The following is a 13454-nucleotide window of genomic DNA, read 5'->3' on the forward strand; positions in this document are numbered from 1 at the left end:
ACATACAGGGCTCTCTTCATAAGATATCTGTGGGCCCTGTTCATAAGGCATCTGTCAGCAAGTCAGCATATGACCCCATCTTATATTTTTATGAAGGACCTCCTATCTGAGCGACACGGTTTTTAAAGATTAAGTTTTTGAGAATTTTATACAATGTATTTTGGTCATCTTCAGCCTTCCACCTCCTCCCAGACACACTCTCGCATCTCCCTCCCCACCCCTCTTCCGTTTGGTGCCCTTTTTTTTGCAGACTTCTTCATTCTCTGGCTCTTACTGTCTTTCTTCCCTCTCTTCCATGTTGCTAACTGAGCCTTAGGTATAGGGGTTGTGTGGTAAATGTATCAGTTGGGGAATGTACCCCATGATCGATTGTTCTCTGCATTTGGACCGGTATCTAATGCTTTCTGTAATGGTATTCATCTGTCACCATGAGAAATTTCTTTGATGATGGGCAAGAGCTATGTTTACCTGTGGCTATAAGGTTGTGTTTAGAGTGCAGTTAGAGATTATACCGGCTTAGAAAAGAGGCAGTAGTAGCTTCTCCTCCAGGTTCTGTGGCCTCATCAGCCCTGGGCAGTTGGCTAGGATTATAGTATCAGACATGAATTCTGTCCCACGGGGAGGAGCCTTCAGTTTAATTAGGTGGTTGTTGGTTACACCCAGGATATATGTGCTAGTATTGCACCTTTTGAAATACATTGCTATTCTGGTCACTGTTGCTGTTCGTAGATCTTACAGCTGGGTAGAACTATTGATTGCTTTTCTCCATTGGCAGCTTGGCTAGCTCCTTCTGTTACTATGAGTGCTAGTACTAAGGGAGGAATCTTCTAAGTGAGTTCCTTCTGGATTCCTCCAACTCCTATGCCCAAAACATGTGATGTCTTCAGTAATAGGGACCTACCTCTTATTGTGGTAGGTAACCAAGAGCAACCGCAATAGCTCATATGATTTTGGGTCTCTCATGGTTTCTCCTGAGTAGCAACTTGGAAAACTTCCCATTCTTGGCACTGACGATTTTGTTTGAAAGTTTCTGGACATCGTCACCCTGTGTGGTATAACTTCAATTAAAAATATTTATTACCTATGCATATACACATTCATAGGTATTTGATACATATGTAATTTGAATGCATACACATATAATGTGTCATTTTGAATACATATAAAATAATGTGATTCTTTATGACTTTTTCCAACATCCTTGATGCTATTTATCCCTCCCCCTTCTCTTTCCCTCCGTGGTGCCCTCCCTCCTCCATGAACAATATTGTTGATTCATTAACACTGAACTCATGGCCAACAGCATTATCACTCACACGGGAACTAAACTTCCACGTGTCATGACTTTCCATGCTTAGGAACACAGGATAGCAACTCAGCAGTCCACTTTGGGCATTTAAACCAATTCGGGCAGGAAGGAAATTGCAAGGAAGACCTAGTCTGTGGCAGCTGAAACAGATGGCTGATGTTGCCTGGTGCCACTTCAGTGAGGGACATGCCTGTTGGGCAACTCAGTTTCCCCAATTCTGTCTGTGTATGGCCACCAGACTTCCGGAGTGTCAGTTTGGTGATGGCAGATCAATCAGCAATTGGGCAAATCTGCAAGTATGTATGGACTCTGTGAATGATGAGGGTCAGCTGTGTTTGCTTAGCCAGCCAATGGGAGAAAAGAGTAAAAAATGGCCACCCTTGATTTTCTTCCTTTAAATAGAGCTTTCCCTAGTAGGTGTCTCCTCACACTGCCCCTGAGCGGACACCTGGAGTGGGTACAATAGTTCGAATAAAGCAAAGAGAGACTTGGGGCTGCTGCTGCAGTGGGACACGTACCCTAGGTCCTTTATGGAAACAACACGTGACAGGGTACTGGTTGGCCTCCTGGCTGGTGGGAGACGTGGCAAAGTATACCCATCCTATTACACCCCCCCATTGACGATGAACCAAGCACTGACCCTGCGTCTGAGGTCATGCGTTCTAGACCTGCAGAATGCTTATGATCTATGTGAGAGATGAACCTCCCCCCTTGCCAGAGAGCCGGTCGATTAGTACAGTGAGTGTCCACGGGACACGAAAAAGTACAAAAGCTTATACAAGTATTTAGAGAGGTGGAAATATGAAAAAGATTGTAATCTGTCCTCAGAAGGGCTTTGTTCACAAGAGAAGCAAGACTGGACCCTCCCTGCTGCAACCTGAGGAGCAGTAAGTGAAGCAAGGGGTGTGAGGAAGAAGTAGCACTAGCTAGGCTGAGAGGAGGTTTGCAGACACACAGGCAGAAGACAACCTTCTGCTGGACAGTCTTCCTTTGGTTTTTGTTGCTGGTTTGTTTTATTGGAAGTTTCCCCCTTTCTTTTTTCCTTTTATTTAGTTATTCCCTGACAATTTCATATGCGTATATAAAGTACTTTGGGGATCACATTCGCCCCATGACTGTCCTCTCCTGCTCTCCAAAAATTCCCTTCCTACATCCTTGTCCTGTTTTTTTGTGTGTGTGTGTGTGTGCGCGCGCGCGTGTGTGTCAGTGTGAGTGTGTCCCACTGACCTCGGTAGATATTTTTGAGCCTACTCAACGGTTCCTATAGTTTTGGGTCCAGTGCAGCAGTGAATCATGGGACAGGTTTTTGTGACATGGGACTCCTCTGTAGACAGAGCTGGAGGCAGCTACCTGCTGACATGTTTCTCTCTGATATCGAGGCTTTGCGTTTAGATTTCTTTACGCCTTGCTTAAAAGTGCTTTCAAAGTTTCCGAATATCATTTATCTTGAACGGCAGTGCATCCTTAAAAGAAAGAAATCTTTGTATCAAAAAGCTGAGTCGTATTTTAAAGAGCAGAGAGGTCTATGGAGGTGGAAGAAAATTGAATTGGGGATGGCATGCATGGCGGACTTTAAAAAAAAAAAAACCCCAACAACAGACCAAGAGTCAGCCATTCAGGAAGCCAATGAAGTTATTTTCTTAAGCAAGCCTTTTCAACAGTTTCCGTATTATTTATTTATTTTAATGCTACAGTGGCTAAAAATGGCCAAGAAAAACATTTTATTTATGTCAAAAGAAATCACTTGTATGCAAAGTTGCAGCTGCTTCTCATAGGTATACAAATGAAGAAAAGCCTGGGAATGGGCTGGTGATTTTTTTTTCTTTCTTTTAATGGAAATCTTGATTCACGCTTCAGTATTCAGAATCTCCCATTCAGCGGTGTCTTGGAGTTTCGACTGGATTGACGGCCAAAAATGAAATCTTAAGATGATGTCCTCATCCTGGTTAGGTCTCATCAGACCCTTTGAGAACTGCGTGCCTTGACTTTAGAAGCTAAATGTGGGCGTGAGGATGGGGACTGTAGTTCACCGCGTTTCTACCAAGTCATGGTTTAGTATTTGGGGATCTAATTTTCTCACCCACTAATCCTCCATTTGAAAAGTAAACATTTTATTTGTGCTTGTTTTTAATAGAATATCTAGACAGTTTTACAGGTGTATCTTGGTCATATTTCCTCCCATCTGCTCTCTCTGACTCCCTTAAGGCATCCCCAGTGTACCCCACTACCCTTTACTCTATTCAAGTTCTCATGTTCTCTCTCTCTCTCTCTTCTGATTTTGTAACCTACTGAGTCCAGAGCCTTTTGGAATACTGATTGACCTTTCTGGATTCTTTCTGTACAGATAGATAGCCATAGCTTCTTCAGTGAGTTCATGAGAACAAGGGTGTGCCAAGTCCAGAAGACAGCATTTCACAGCGACACCCCATGTTCTGACTCTCACATTCTTCAGCGCCCACCTTTCATAGTGTTCCCTGAGCCTTGGTGTGGGGAGGGTTGACACAGATGTCCCCTTTAGGGCTGAGTATTCAGTACCCCCTCATTCTTAGCTCTCTGCTCAGCTAAGAATCTCTGCATTAAGTGCTGGCCACTATGAAGAGCAGTTTCTCTCATCAAAGTTGAGGGCAGCCCTAATCTATGGGCATAAGAGTGAATATTTGGAAAGCATTTTCACAATATGTTCATTTAAAAAAAAACAACAGTAGTAACTTCCTTACTGGGGCCTATGACCTAAAATAAACATTTTTAAAAAGTAATACTCAGGGATTGAGGAGATAACTCAGTCGCTAAAGATCCCTGAAAGGACAAACATTTGAGTTCTATCCCTGGAACTCATATTGAAACAAAGAAACAAAACCCAGAAAACAGGTTTGGTAATGAATGCTTGTTATTCTAGCTGTGGGAAAACCAACAGATGGATCCCTGGAGCATGCTGGCCAACCAGCCCTGCCTTCTTGACAATCTCCATACCAATGAGAGACTCTGTCTCGAAGAAACAAGGTGATAGAACTTAAGCACCAACATTTGAGGTTGAATTCTGGTCCTCTATGGTCACACATTCATGTGTATGGACACCTGCACACACATGGATACGCACAGCTAGGGACACATTAAACACCTGAACACAGTCACACACACACACACACACACACACACACACACACACACACTCAGCCATGTTATCATTTATAAAGACAGGTAGTGGGTGACCGGTCCTATGAGGGTCACCCAAGGCCTCCGGAGGTTCCCTTGGCGGGTGGGAGACCCTGTTGGGTGGGAGACCCTGTCGGGTGAGAAACAGACAGATATGCCATGCAGAGGGAGTTTGGGTATAGAGCTCATTTAGTGGGTTATAGAAGGGAAAGGGAGAAGGAGGGAAAGGGAGAAGTGAGAGAGAAGGAAGAGAGAGGCAGAAACTGCCTCTCCAGAAGGACAGAGAGAGAAAGAGAGAGGGACAGAGAGAGTCCTCTGCTTGCCAGAAGGAGTGGGGGAGCAGGTTGGGAGTGGGTGGAGCTTGTCTCTTAAAAGGACAGGGTAACCAGGTGACAGACCAGGCCAGCACATTATAACAGCCCCTCCTCGTACACAGGCAAAGTAATGTTTATTTTAAAAATTTAAGTGACTTAAAAACTGTTTACAGAAGATGCTAGAACATATTTCATAGTTCAACTAACTTGGTTTTGGTGACCTGGAAAGACAAGAAAGCAAGCCAGTGGGTTCAACACAGGCTGGAAGGATGCCTTTCTAAAGAAGAGGTGCCATTACTTCTTTCCAGAGCCCTGAGCAGGCTTCCTATTTTTGCTTGAACAATGGAGATGATGACAGACCATGAACTAGGTTGGGACCAGTATGGATAAGGTGAGGAGAGCTGGCCTAGACGGAGTGGGGTCCAGAAGAGTCTATTACTCAAAAGTTTCTTGTCTTGAGCTCTGGTCTTCACTTATAAGTCATTCTTCACAAGGGTTGACCACGCCCTCTTCCCAAGTGGCATTAGACAACCCCTAAAGGAACTTTGCTACATCTGGAGTGTTGGTTGATTGTTACCAGCAAGCAGTGGACAGACAGGGATCCAGTCACAGGATGGTCCCCACCAACTATAAGGCTCAAATGTCAACTGAACCAAAGAGGAACAACTCAAGTCTAGCAAGAAGGTGTTGGAGATTGCTCTAAGCTTGCAACTCACTTTCACTTAGACCGTAAGGAGGTATATATGAAGGATAGTGTGGGGTAGTTGGCTCTAGGGCATATTATAAGCATGGACTCAGTCACAGAGAAAACTTAGGTCTCAAAGAGACCAGGAGCAAAACTCTGTGCTCTCGGAAGAAGCTAGCACGACCCAGAAACTCATGGTGTCAAAGCTTTACCTGACTGAACCCTTCCCCACTCATCCTCTCTCCCTTCACCCAAGTGCCATCTTCATCTCTTCTTTCATGGCAGTTGGGGAACTTCCTGACTTTCCCACCGTAGCTAGGAGACATGAGCTGGTCCTGTTGTACAGGGACAATCACAGGCACGCAGCAAGAACCATAGCTCTGTACCCCCACCCTCCTCACTCCAGCCCTCACCGTCTTTCCTCGACTTCCGTTTCCTTCGACATGTGGCACCCTCCTACCTGGAGTGTCTTCTGTAATGTCCACTTCCCCCTGCTTTGTTTGCTTCGTGCACCAAATCTACACATGCCCAGCCTCCAAACAAACCCCCCAACCCACGCTTTGTCTTCGTCCCCCTGTATTCACCCTCTCTGGAATCTAGTTAGGAGTCAAGTCTCTGCGAAGGTTCGCCGCCCCCCTTGCTCTACTGACTTCCTCTTCTTTCCTCCATACCCCACTGCGGTGGCTTCTTTCTCTCTGATCCCCTCATGGACTGATTCATTTCTGGTTTCCTTTTGCACCACAGTTAGGGCGTTTGTCTTTTCCCAGTGTGCCATTCCTAGGACAGAACATGCACTTAGTGGGGTAGGCTGAGGGACCAACAGATGTGAGGCATTCTTCAATTCTGTTACAGCACAGGAAAGGCCCCTCCCCCATCTGGCACCTGGGTCTCCTAGGCAAAGAGAAAGTGCTCTCCCCAGAATGGCCTCTCTTCCTTTCTGCTCCTTCTTTAAACCACCTTCCCCTCTGACCCTTGGCTTTTGCTAAGTTCTGAGACCGGCATGTCAATCACTGGTGCCCCCAGGCAGCTAGAGAGTCAGGAAAGGGTGCCCCTGTCTTTTCTTGGCTTCCGCTTTGCTTTCTCCAGGTTTCGTAACTCAGCTGTGAGCTAACTCTGGGAATGCTAGGTATAGGCTGGGGTTTGCCCCCACACTCCCTCCCCAACGGTTTCTTCAATTCTTGATTTCTGGTTCCTACAGCTACAACTTTATGTGAAAACAGGCGCTTCTCACATTTAATCGAATTAAAGGGAGGTCATGCAGGACTAGGGTGGGCTTTTCTGGAGTGACCAGTGTCCTTACAAGAAGAGGGAAATTTGGAAACAGAGCCATGGGAGAGTACCCTATGTCACAGACAGAGATTAGAGAGGCCAAGGGATGCGAAGATAGCTTCTGCCACAAGAATCTGGGAGACAGATATCTAGATGGCATGGGGGATGCCACAGTCCAGCTGGTGCCTTGATTCTGGACTTGTGGCCCTGCGCAGTGAGTGAAGACATTTGTGCTGTTCTCAGCCACCCAGGTTGTGCTTTTGGATTATGGTAACCACGTGATCTTCATACACAAGGCAAACAGACCCGGAGCGTCCCTATGCCTTCAGCCCAACCCTTGCGACTCAGGAAATTCATGACTGAAATAAATCCAGGCATGAACTGGCCAGCTCAGCACTGCCAGACAAAGCGTGTCAATGTAGTGAGGCGGCTAATTCTTCACTCCCACAGAGAGAAGGATGTGACATGGGGTGACACCAGGAGCCTCAGGCCTGATTTCTACAGGATGGGCCGAGGCGTCCTTGGTCTGGGGGCTCTGCGAGGCTGGGGGTTCAAAACAGTGCAAATGGGACGCGATCCATCTTCCAGATGAGCCAAAGTCCTTGACAACTCAGGAGCTGACTCAAGAGGTGGACAGAGCGAACCAGAACATCGGAGTGCTTTGCCTCAGTGCAGGTTGGCACGTCAGCACCACCGTTCCGTTCACCACGTTCTGCATTCCTGCAGCCTTTGTGTGTTCTGGTGCGGGAGGCCCTCCTTTAGTTCTGTTCAGAGTAATCGTCTTCTTTTCTAAACTCAGCACCCCGTGTGTAGATTGCTCCATAAAAGATGTGCTGGTGGATGGAATTGACTGGAAGTATTTACAGTTTTATATCCTTAGGTGATTAAAAAAGGAAGACAATTGCAATTTATTCTTGCGAGTGCTTTGGGTACACTGAAAATTTTAAGGAGCCCCTAGATACTAAAAACACTGTAGGAAAGAGCCACTGGGCAACAAACCAAAGCCCACAGACCCAAACAGCACAGAATGAGTGAACCCTACTGTCGGCTGTGACTGTAAGAGAATAATGACCATGACTGATATTGGTTTATCCATTAGAACACGTGTACCACTAATAGAAAGTATTCCTCAAAAGTTTATTTATTTTTATTTTATGTATGTGTGTGCCTATATGTATATACATTCACCATGTGCATGCACTGCCCCTGCAGGCCGAAAGAGGGCATCAGAATCCCCAGAACTAGAGTTAAGATGATTGGAAGCTGTCCAGTGTAGGTGCTGGGAACCAGGTCTTAAGGAATGACAGTTACTGCTCTTAACCCCTGAGCCATTTCTCCAGCCCTGCACAAAGTATTAAAAGTGGGGAATGGATGGGGAAAGAGAAGCAACCAGCAGAGGGAGCTCAGGATACTTCCAGCTCCATTCTGCAAATCCAACATTGAACTGAAAACTAATGTCTATTCATTTAAGAACTAAATGCATAGAGAAAAATCAGAAGATTAAGTCAGTTTAATAGTCTAGTATGGCGTGTGGGAGAGTTCCTAAGGCCCCATCTCTAGTTGAGGAGCTATTGGCAGTTGGTAGCTGCCAGAGGAGGGAGACTCACTTTTCTTCACAAGTAGGTCATCCGTAACAAGTGGACGACCCCATACCTATACACATATGGGCCGCATTGATTGGACTTAGTGGGTTATTAATAAAAGAAAACAGAGAACATGAAGTTGGGAGGGAGATGTGCTGGGGAGTGACTAGTGGAGATACAGGGAGGGGTGGGGTATGAATATGATCAAGATACATTGTAACATGTATGAAATTTTCAAAGAATGAAGACAAATAATTTTAACGTCTCATTTATTTTCTGAGGACTTGTACATATTTTCCAAGTTTCATGTTGCGATCTCCCTCACCCACCCCCTCACAGAGTGGGTTGTGTCTGTAGTATTCAATATGGCGAAAGAGTGTGAACAATGGCCTTGCTCGCCTCACTTGTCACACCATCTTCTTGTTTCTGAGACATGAGGTTTAGTTCATACAATGACATGGGTGAATTTTACATGCAGAAACCCACATCGCAATGGATCAACACTGCATTTATCCAAATCCCCTTCTTAGGAGAAGCACATAGCAGATATCACTGCAGCTTCCCCAGTTCAGGCCTTCTTGGCCCACCAAACTACAGCCCAACTCTCTAGTACAGCCCAACCCCTGTCCAGGGAACTGGGCAGTGGAAATAGCCATTACAGCTGAACATGACGAACTGTCAGAGAAAAGTAGTGACAATATGAGCCCCGCTGTCACCATCAAAGCGCCTGTCAAGGCCAAGCGCCCTGACCTCAGTGAGGGTTGGTGGATTGGCTCAGACAGGATGGGTTGCGGTGCTCAGTGGGGCCTGTCAGCTGAAACCCAGAGGTGAAGAGGGTGACATTTGAAAATGGGGGCCTGACAAGGGCAGTCAGAGAAAGACAAGGGGAGGAAAAATAGGTGGGGGGCACTGGCAAGAGTCGGGGGACACCATCCAGTGGGCACTTCTAGAGAGGAAGCAGACCCTCTTCCGTTACAGATCAACTCCTTGTCACTGGGCAACCCACGAGATTTCGAACAGATAAGCGTCCCTTTGGGAAGCCAGAATGCCTTGGCAGACAATTTTTAGGCCTTGATTTGATTGATAAATCCTTTGTGACAGGAGGGGATGAAAGAGGCCCCCGGTTTGGTACATATAAATAGGAAATTAGCTGGCAAAGTTGTCAGAGATAATTAACTTTCCCATTCTGTGGGTCTATTCAGGTTGACATCCTGAAATTATTTAGAAATGCTCATGTCAACGCTCTGACAGAATTTGGGGCTGATCAGATAAACAGATCTGGGGCTGCTTGATTGTAAAATGATGTAAGCGCTTAGCTGGTGTTTTATCGCGAGTCTGCTCCCTGCTGCAGCACCGGGGGTGGGTGGGGTGAGGGGTGCGGTGGGGAGGTGGAGGTGAACATGTAAGGCATGCACATTGCTTTCCTCCTCCTCTTCCTCCTGCTCCTCCTCCTCTCTCTCTTCTCTCTCTCTCTCTCTCTCTCTCTCTCTCTCTCTCTCTGTACATATATACATATATATATATATGTATGTATATCAATGAGCTGAGAAGTACTCAATTTTCAATTTAACAGTGATTAGCCTCAGAGTCTACCTCAGTATTCCCCCACTAGGATCAGCCTTCTCTGCTCAGACAAGCCCAGCTTTGGTGAGGGGACTGTGGTGTGCAGATTCAACTGGAGTCACTACAGCGGCTGTTTCATCCTACCCCTGTGGAGAGTCCTGGACCTGGCATGCTGTTCATACGCCATTCACCTTTTCTTTAGCAGTTCCATCTTATTGCTAGAAATTGCCCCTTTCCAAAGAAGATTTGTCTAGATTCACACTTTTCCTGAAATGACACAACCTTTCCCCAGGTTGAAAGGCACCCAGTGTATACTGACAATCTACTGTGTGACAGGGGCCAGACTGACTACGGTGGCCTGTGATAGGTTAATTTTAATATCCACTTACACACGAGGTATGCTTTGCCTCTTGGCTAATGAGAAAACTGATACCCAGAGAGGGGAATTATCTACCGGGCACGACACAGATATCAAAGAGGTGGGAATTGTAGCTGAGCTTGGCTTTTACTGTTGCCCTCTCCCCGTCTTCACATGAGTAGAATCTTAGATTCGGAGCTAGAAGGGAGTTGGGGAAATTATTAGTCCATGCTTCAGCAAGCTGGGGCTCATGAGCTAACTCCAGCCCACTGCCTCGTTTGAGTGGCTTGGGAGAGAAGAAGGAAGGTTCTCGCATTTGGAAATGACTGGGAGAAGAATGCGCAGGGACAGAGAGTAAGCTAGGAGAGAGCTACATAAAACTCTAAGCCAAGGGCTCACAAATAAAGCTTTATCAGAACGCAGCCTTGCCAGATGATCTGTGTTGTCGACAGCTGCTTCTGCACTACAGCTGCAGAACAAGGGAGCCTGACCTCCTCCAAAACCGAGCATTGTTATCGTCTCCCCTTACGAAATGCATCCGCTGGTTTCCCATTTGTTTCCACATCTCAGGGCGAGTGTGTGGATCAGCAAGTGCCAGCAACCTTGGGCAGACCTTACAGTAGGCCTTGTCTGGTGTACCCTACCAACCCCTGAAGGTAGGAGCTGCCGGTGTCTTGTCCAAAATAGGAGGAAACAGGATCAGAGTTCCAGAACGTTCCTCCTGCTGATGCTGAGCTATAGTCACAACCAGTTCTGACTTCACATGGAAGGCCAGGGCTTTGAAAACCCTCACTGTGTACCTACGTAGGTATGGAGTTATGGTCCTAGATTATCTAGCTATTCTTTTGCTGGGCTGAGTAGAATTTCAGGGACACAATGGTGATTACCACCTACCTCCTGGACCCAGAATCCATGAGGTGTCTTATGTGGGAAAGGGGGCTTAGTTCCCACTGGAGCCTCTATATTAACCATACCTTACCCCATATACACCAACATTCAAGGAACATTGTGGAAAAGGAGGCAGAAAGAATTTAGGAGCCATCCAAGGATGGAGAGAATTTCTGTGAAGTACTGCCGTCTGCGTATGGTTCATGTAATTATGAACTCACAATAATTGGGGGTGCCTGGGCAAGACCTATACAAGACGAAGCCAGCCAAGATTTAGGCACATTGGGGTAGATGATCTCCAGGCCCTATCCCACATATATATGTATATATGTATATATGTATGTGTGTATAACCCAAATTTGGGAATGGGGCTTGCTGAGGGGAATACAGGAGCAGGTAAAACTGTGGTAGTGGTAAGGGTATGGTCATATACCTGTATGAAATTCTCAAAAGTGCTGAACATTGACTTAAAGAAAGGAGATAGCAAGTATGAACGAATGGGTACGGGGTAAACACCATCCCATCTCACCATGCTGCAGACTCCATTGCTTGTGCCATCCTGGCAAACTGAGCTCTGGCTTCCCCCAGTGCGACACATTTGTGTCCCCGTGTCCCTCCACCACTGTGTGTCTCCTGGTTATTGAGGCACTGGGCCTCTTTAGAAGAAAAATCACAGCCATGCCTGTATTTTGTACTCATTGTGACCATTTGCAAATTAATTTGGATGGTAATATAATCTTCCTCTTGTACGGAGTTCAGTTCTGATTGCTGTCATGCCCCCAAAGTGCCTGCTTTCACACAAACCCTTACGATGAGAAATTAAGATGCATCCCTTCCTCGCCCAAATGAAACAAACACATGACGGTGGGGCACAGGCAAATAGAAAAATCATTAATCCAAAGAACGTCATTATTTGAATTCAACTGGAGAGGAGGAACTCAATCGAGGGCTTGAATGTTGACGTGAAATTGCGAAGGCTATTTTCACCCATCGCTGACTTTAAATAGCTCTTTGTAGAGGGTAATTTGGGCCGTAAACCTTGTTAATGTGATATTGGCTGTTTCAAAGTCATGTTTAATCCCAAGCAACAGTCAGACTCCGAGGGTCCCAATATGTGGAGTTGTATCTCCATCTGCCGCCCCGACTCTCCCGTTAGCGAAGGACACGTGATTTTATTTGGGGAAGGCGGCACTGCACAATGCTCAGGAGGTCGTTTGAAAGAACAGCAGGAAAGTTAGCTACTGTGCATGTATTCTGTGTGGGCCCTCTCTGCTGTGTCGCAGGAAGACTGGCTTGGATAAAGAAATAATGGTAGAAAAGCAAGCTTGGGAGTGAGTGGCAAGGAAAGAACTGGGGTGTGTGGAGTGTGGGGTTTGGATCCACTAATGCCTGGTGTCCTAGTGTGTTAAGATTTGCAAGTTTGTTTGGAAGGATTCTGGTTTTCACTTAGTGACAAAATGCAAAGGGAAGAGTCAAATCTACAGCGCCCAACGCCTATTGTGCTCTATGCGCAACCATACAGTTTGCGAGCTTCGGGCAAGGGGCTGGAGATTGAAACACACAAAGCCACACAGACAGAGAGACAGAGACACAAACTTCTAGTCACTGGTAAGAAGCCCTTTATTCAATAGCACCATGAAGGCTTATATACCCAACAGTCAGGTGGGCCAACAGGTGAAAACCTTATCCTCTGATCCTCAAGGCAAGGCAACACGTGCTCATGAAGCAGAGCTGGTAAACAACTTTGACACAGCTTTTAGTAACTCAGAAGGAAAGGAAAGATCTCTAGCAGTGAAGAGCAGCTGGAGGCCAGGACTCCAAATGGTCCCAACAAAATCGGTCCATCTGAAGTTAATGTCTTATTGCTTTAGTCCCTTGTAAATAACTACTGAGCATCTTCTAGGTGCTAGATGTGGAGGATGCGGTTATGAAGATGTCACAGAGGCTTCTGGGAGCTCCAGTTCAATGGGAATGTCACGTGAACGAGCAACTCCCCTGACATTACGTATTTGATGAGTTATGGCAATGGAAATACACAGTGGAATAAGAGACTGTGGGGGAAGGGAGTCTTTAGAGAGGGCAGATGGAGAGTGACATTCAGAAGGGATCTGGGTAATCAGGCCGAGGGAAGACATGGGCTCCAAAGGAGGCTACGTGATTCAAACTGCAGGGAAATCATCAGTTCAGCATCTATAAAGAACAGGATCAAAGTCAGCAACTAGAGCTGAGGAACTAAGGAGGAGAGAGGAAGAGATGATGGAGGGAGAAGCATGGCCCCAAATTGTGATGGAAGGCCTTTGAAACATTTTCACCAGATGAAAAGTGAGCAAAT

This window comes from Microtus oregoni, unplaced genomic scaffold (genome assembly GCF_018167655.1).
Source record: "Microtus oregoni isolate MIOR12 unplaced genomic scaffold, Mior012 000004F_ref0000308, whole genome shotgun sequence".
Classification (NCBI taxonomy): Eukaryota; Metazoa; Chordata; class Mammalia; order Rodentia; family Cricetidae; genus Microtus; species Microtus oregoni.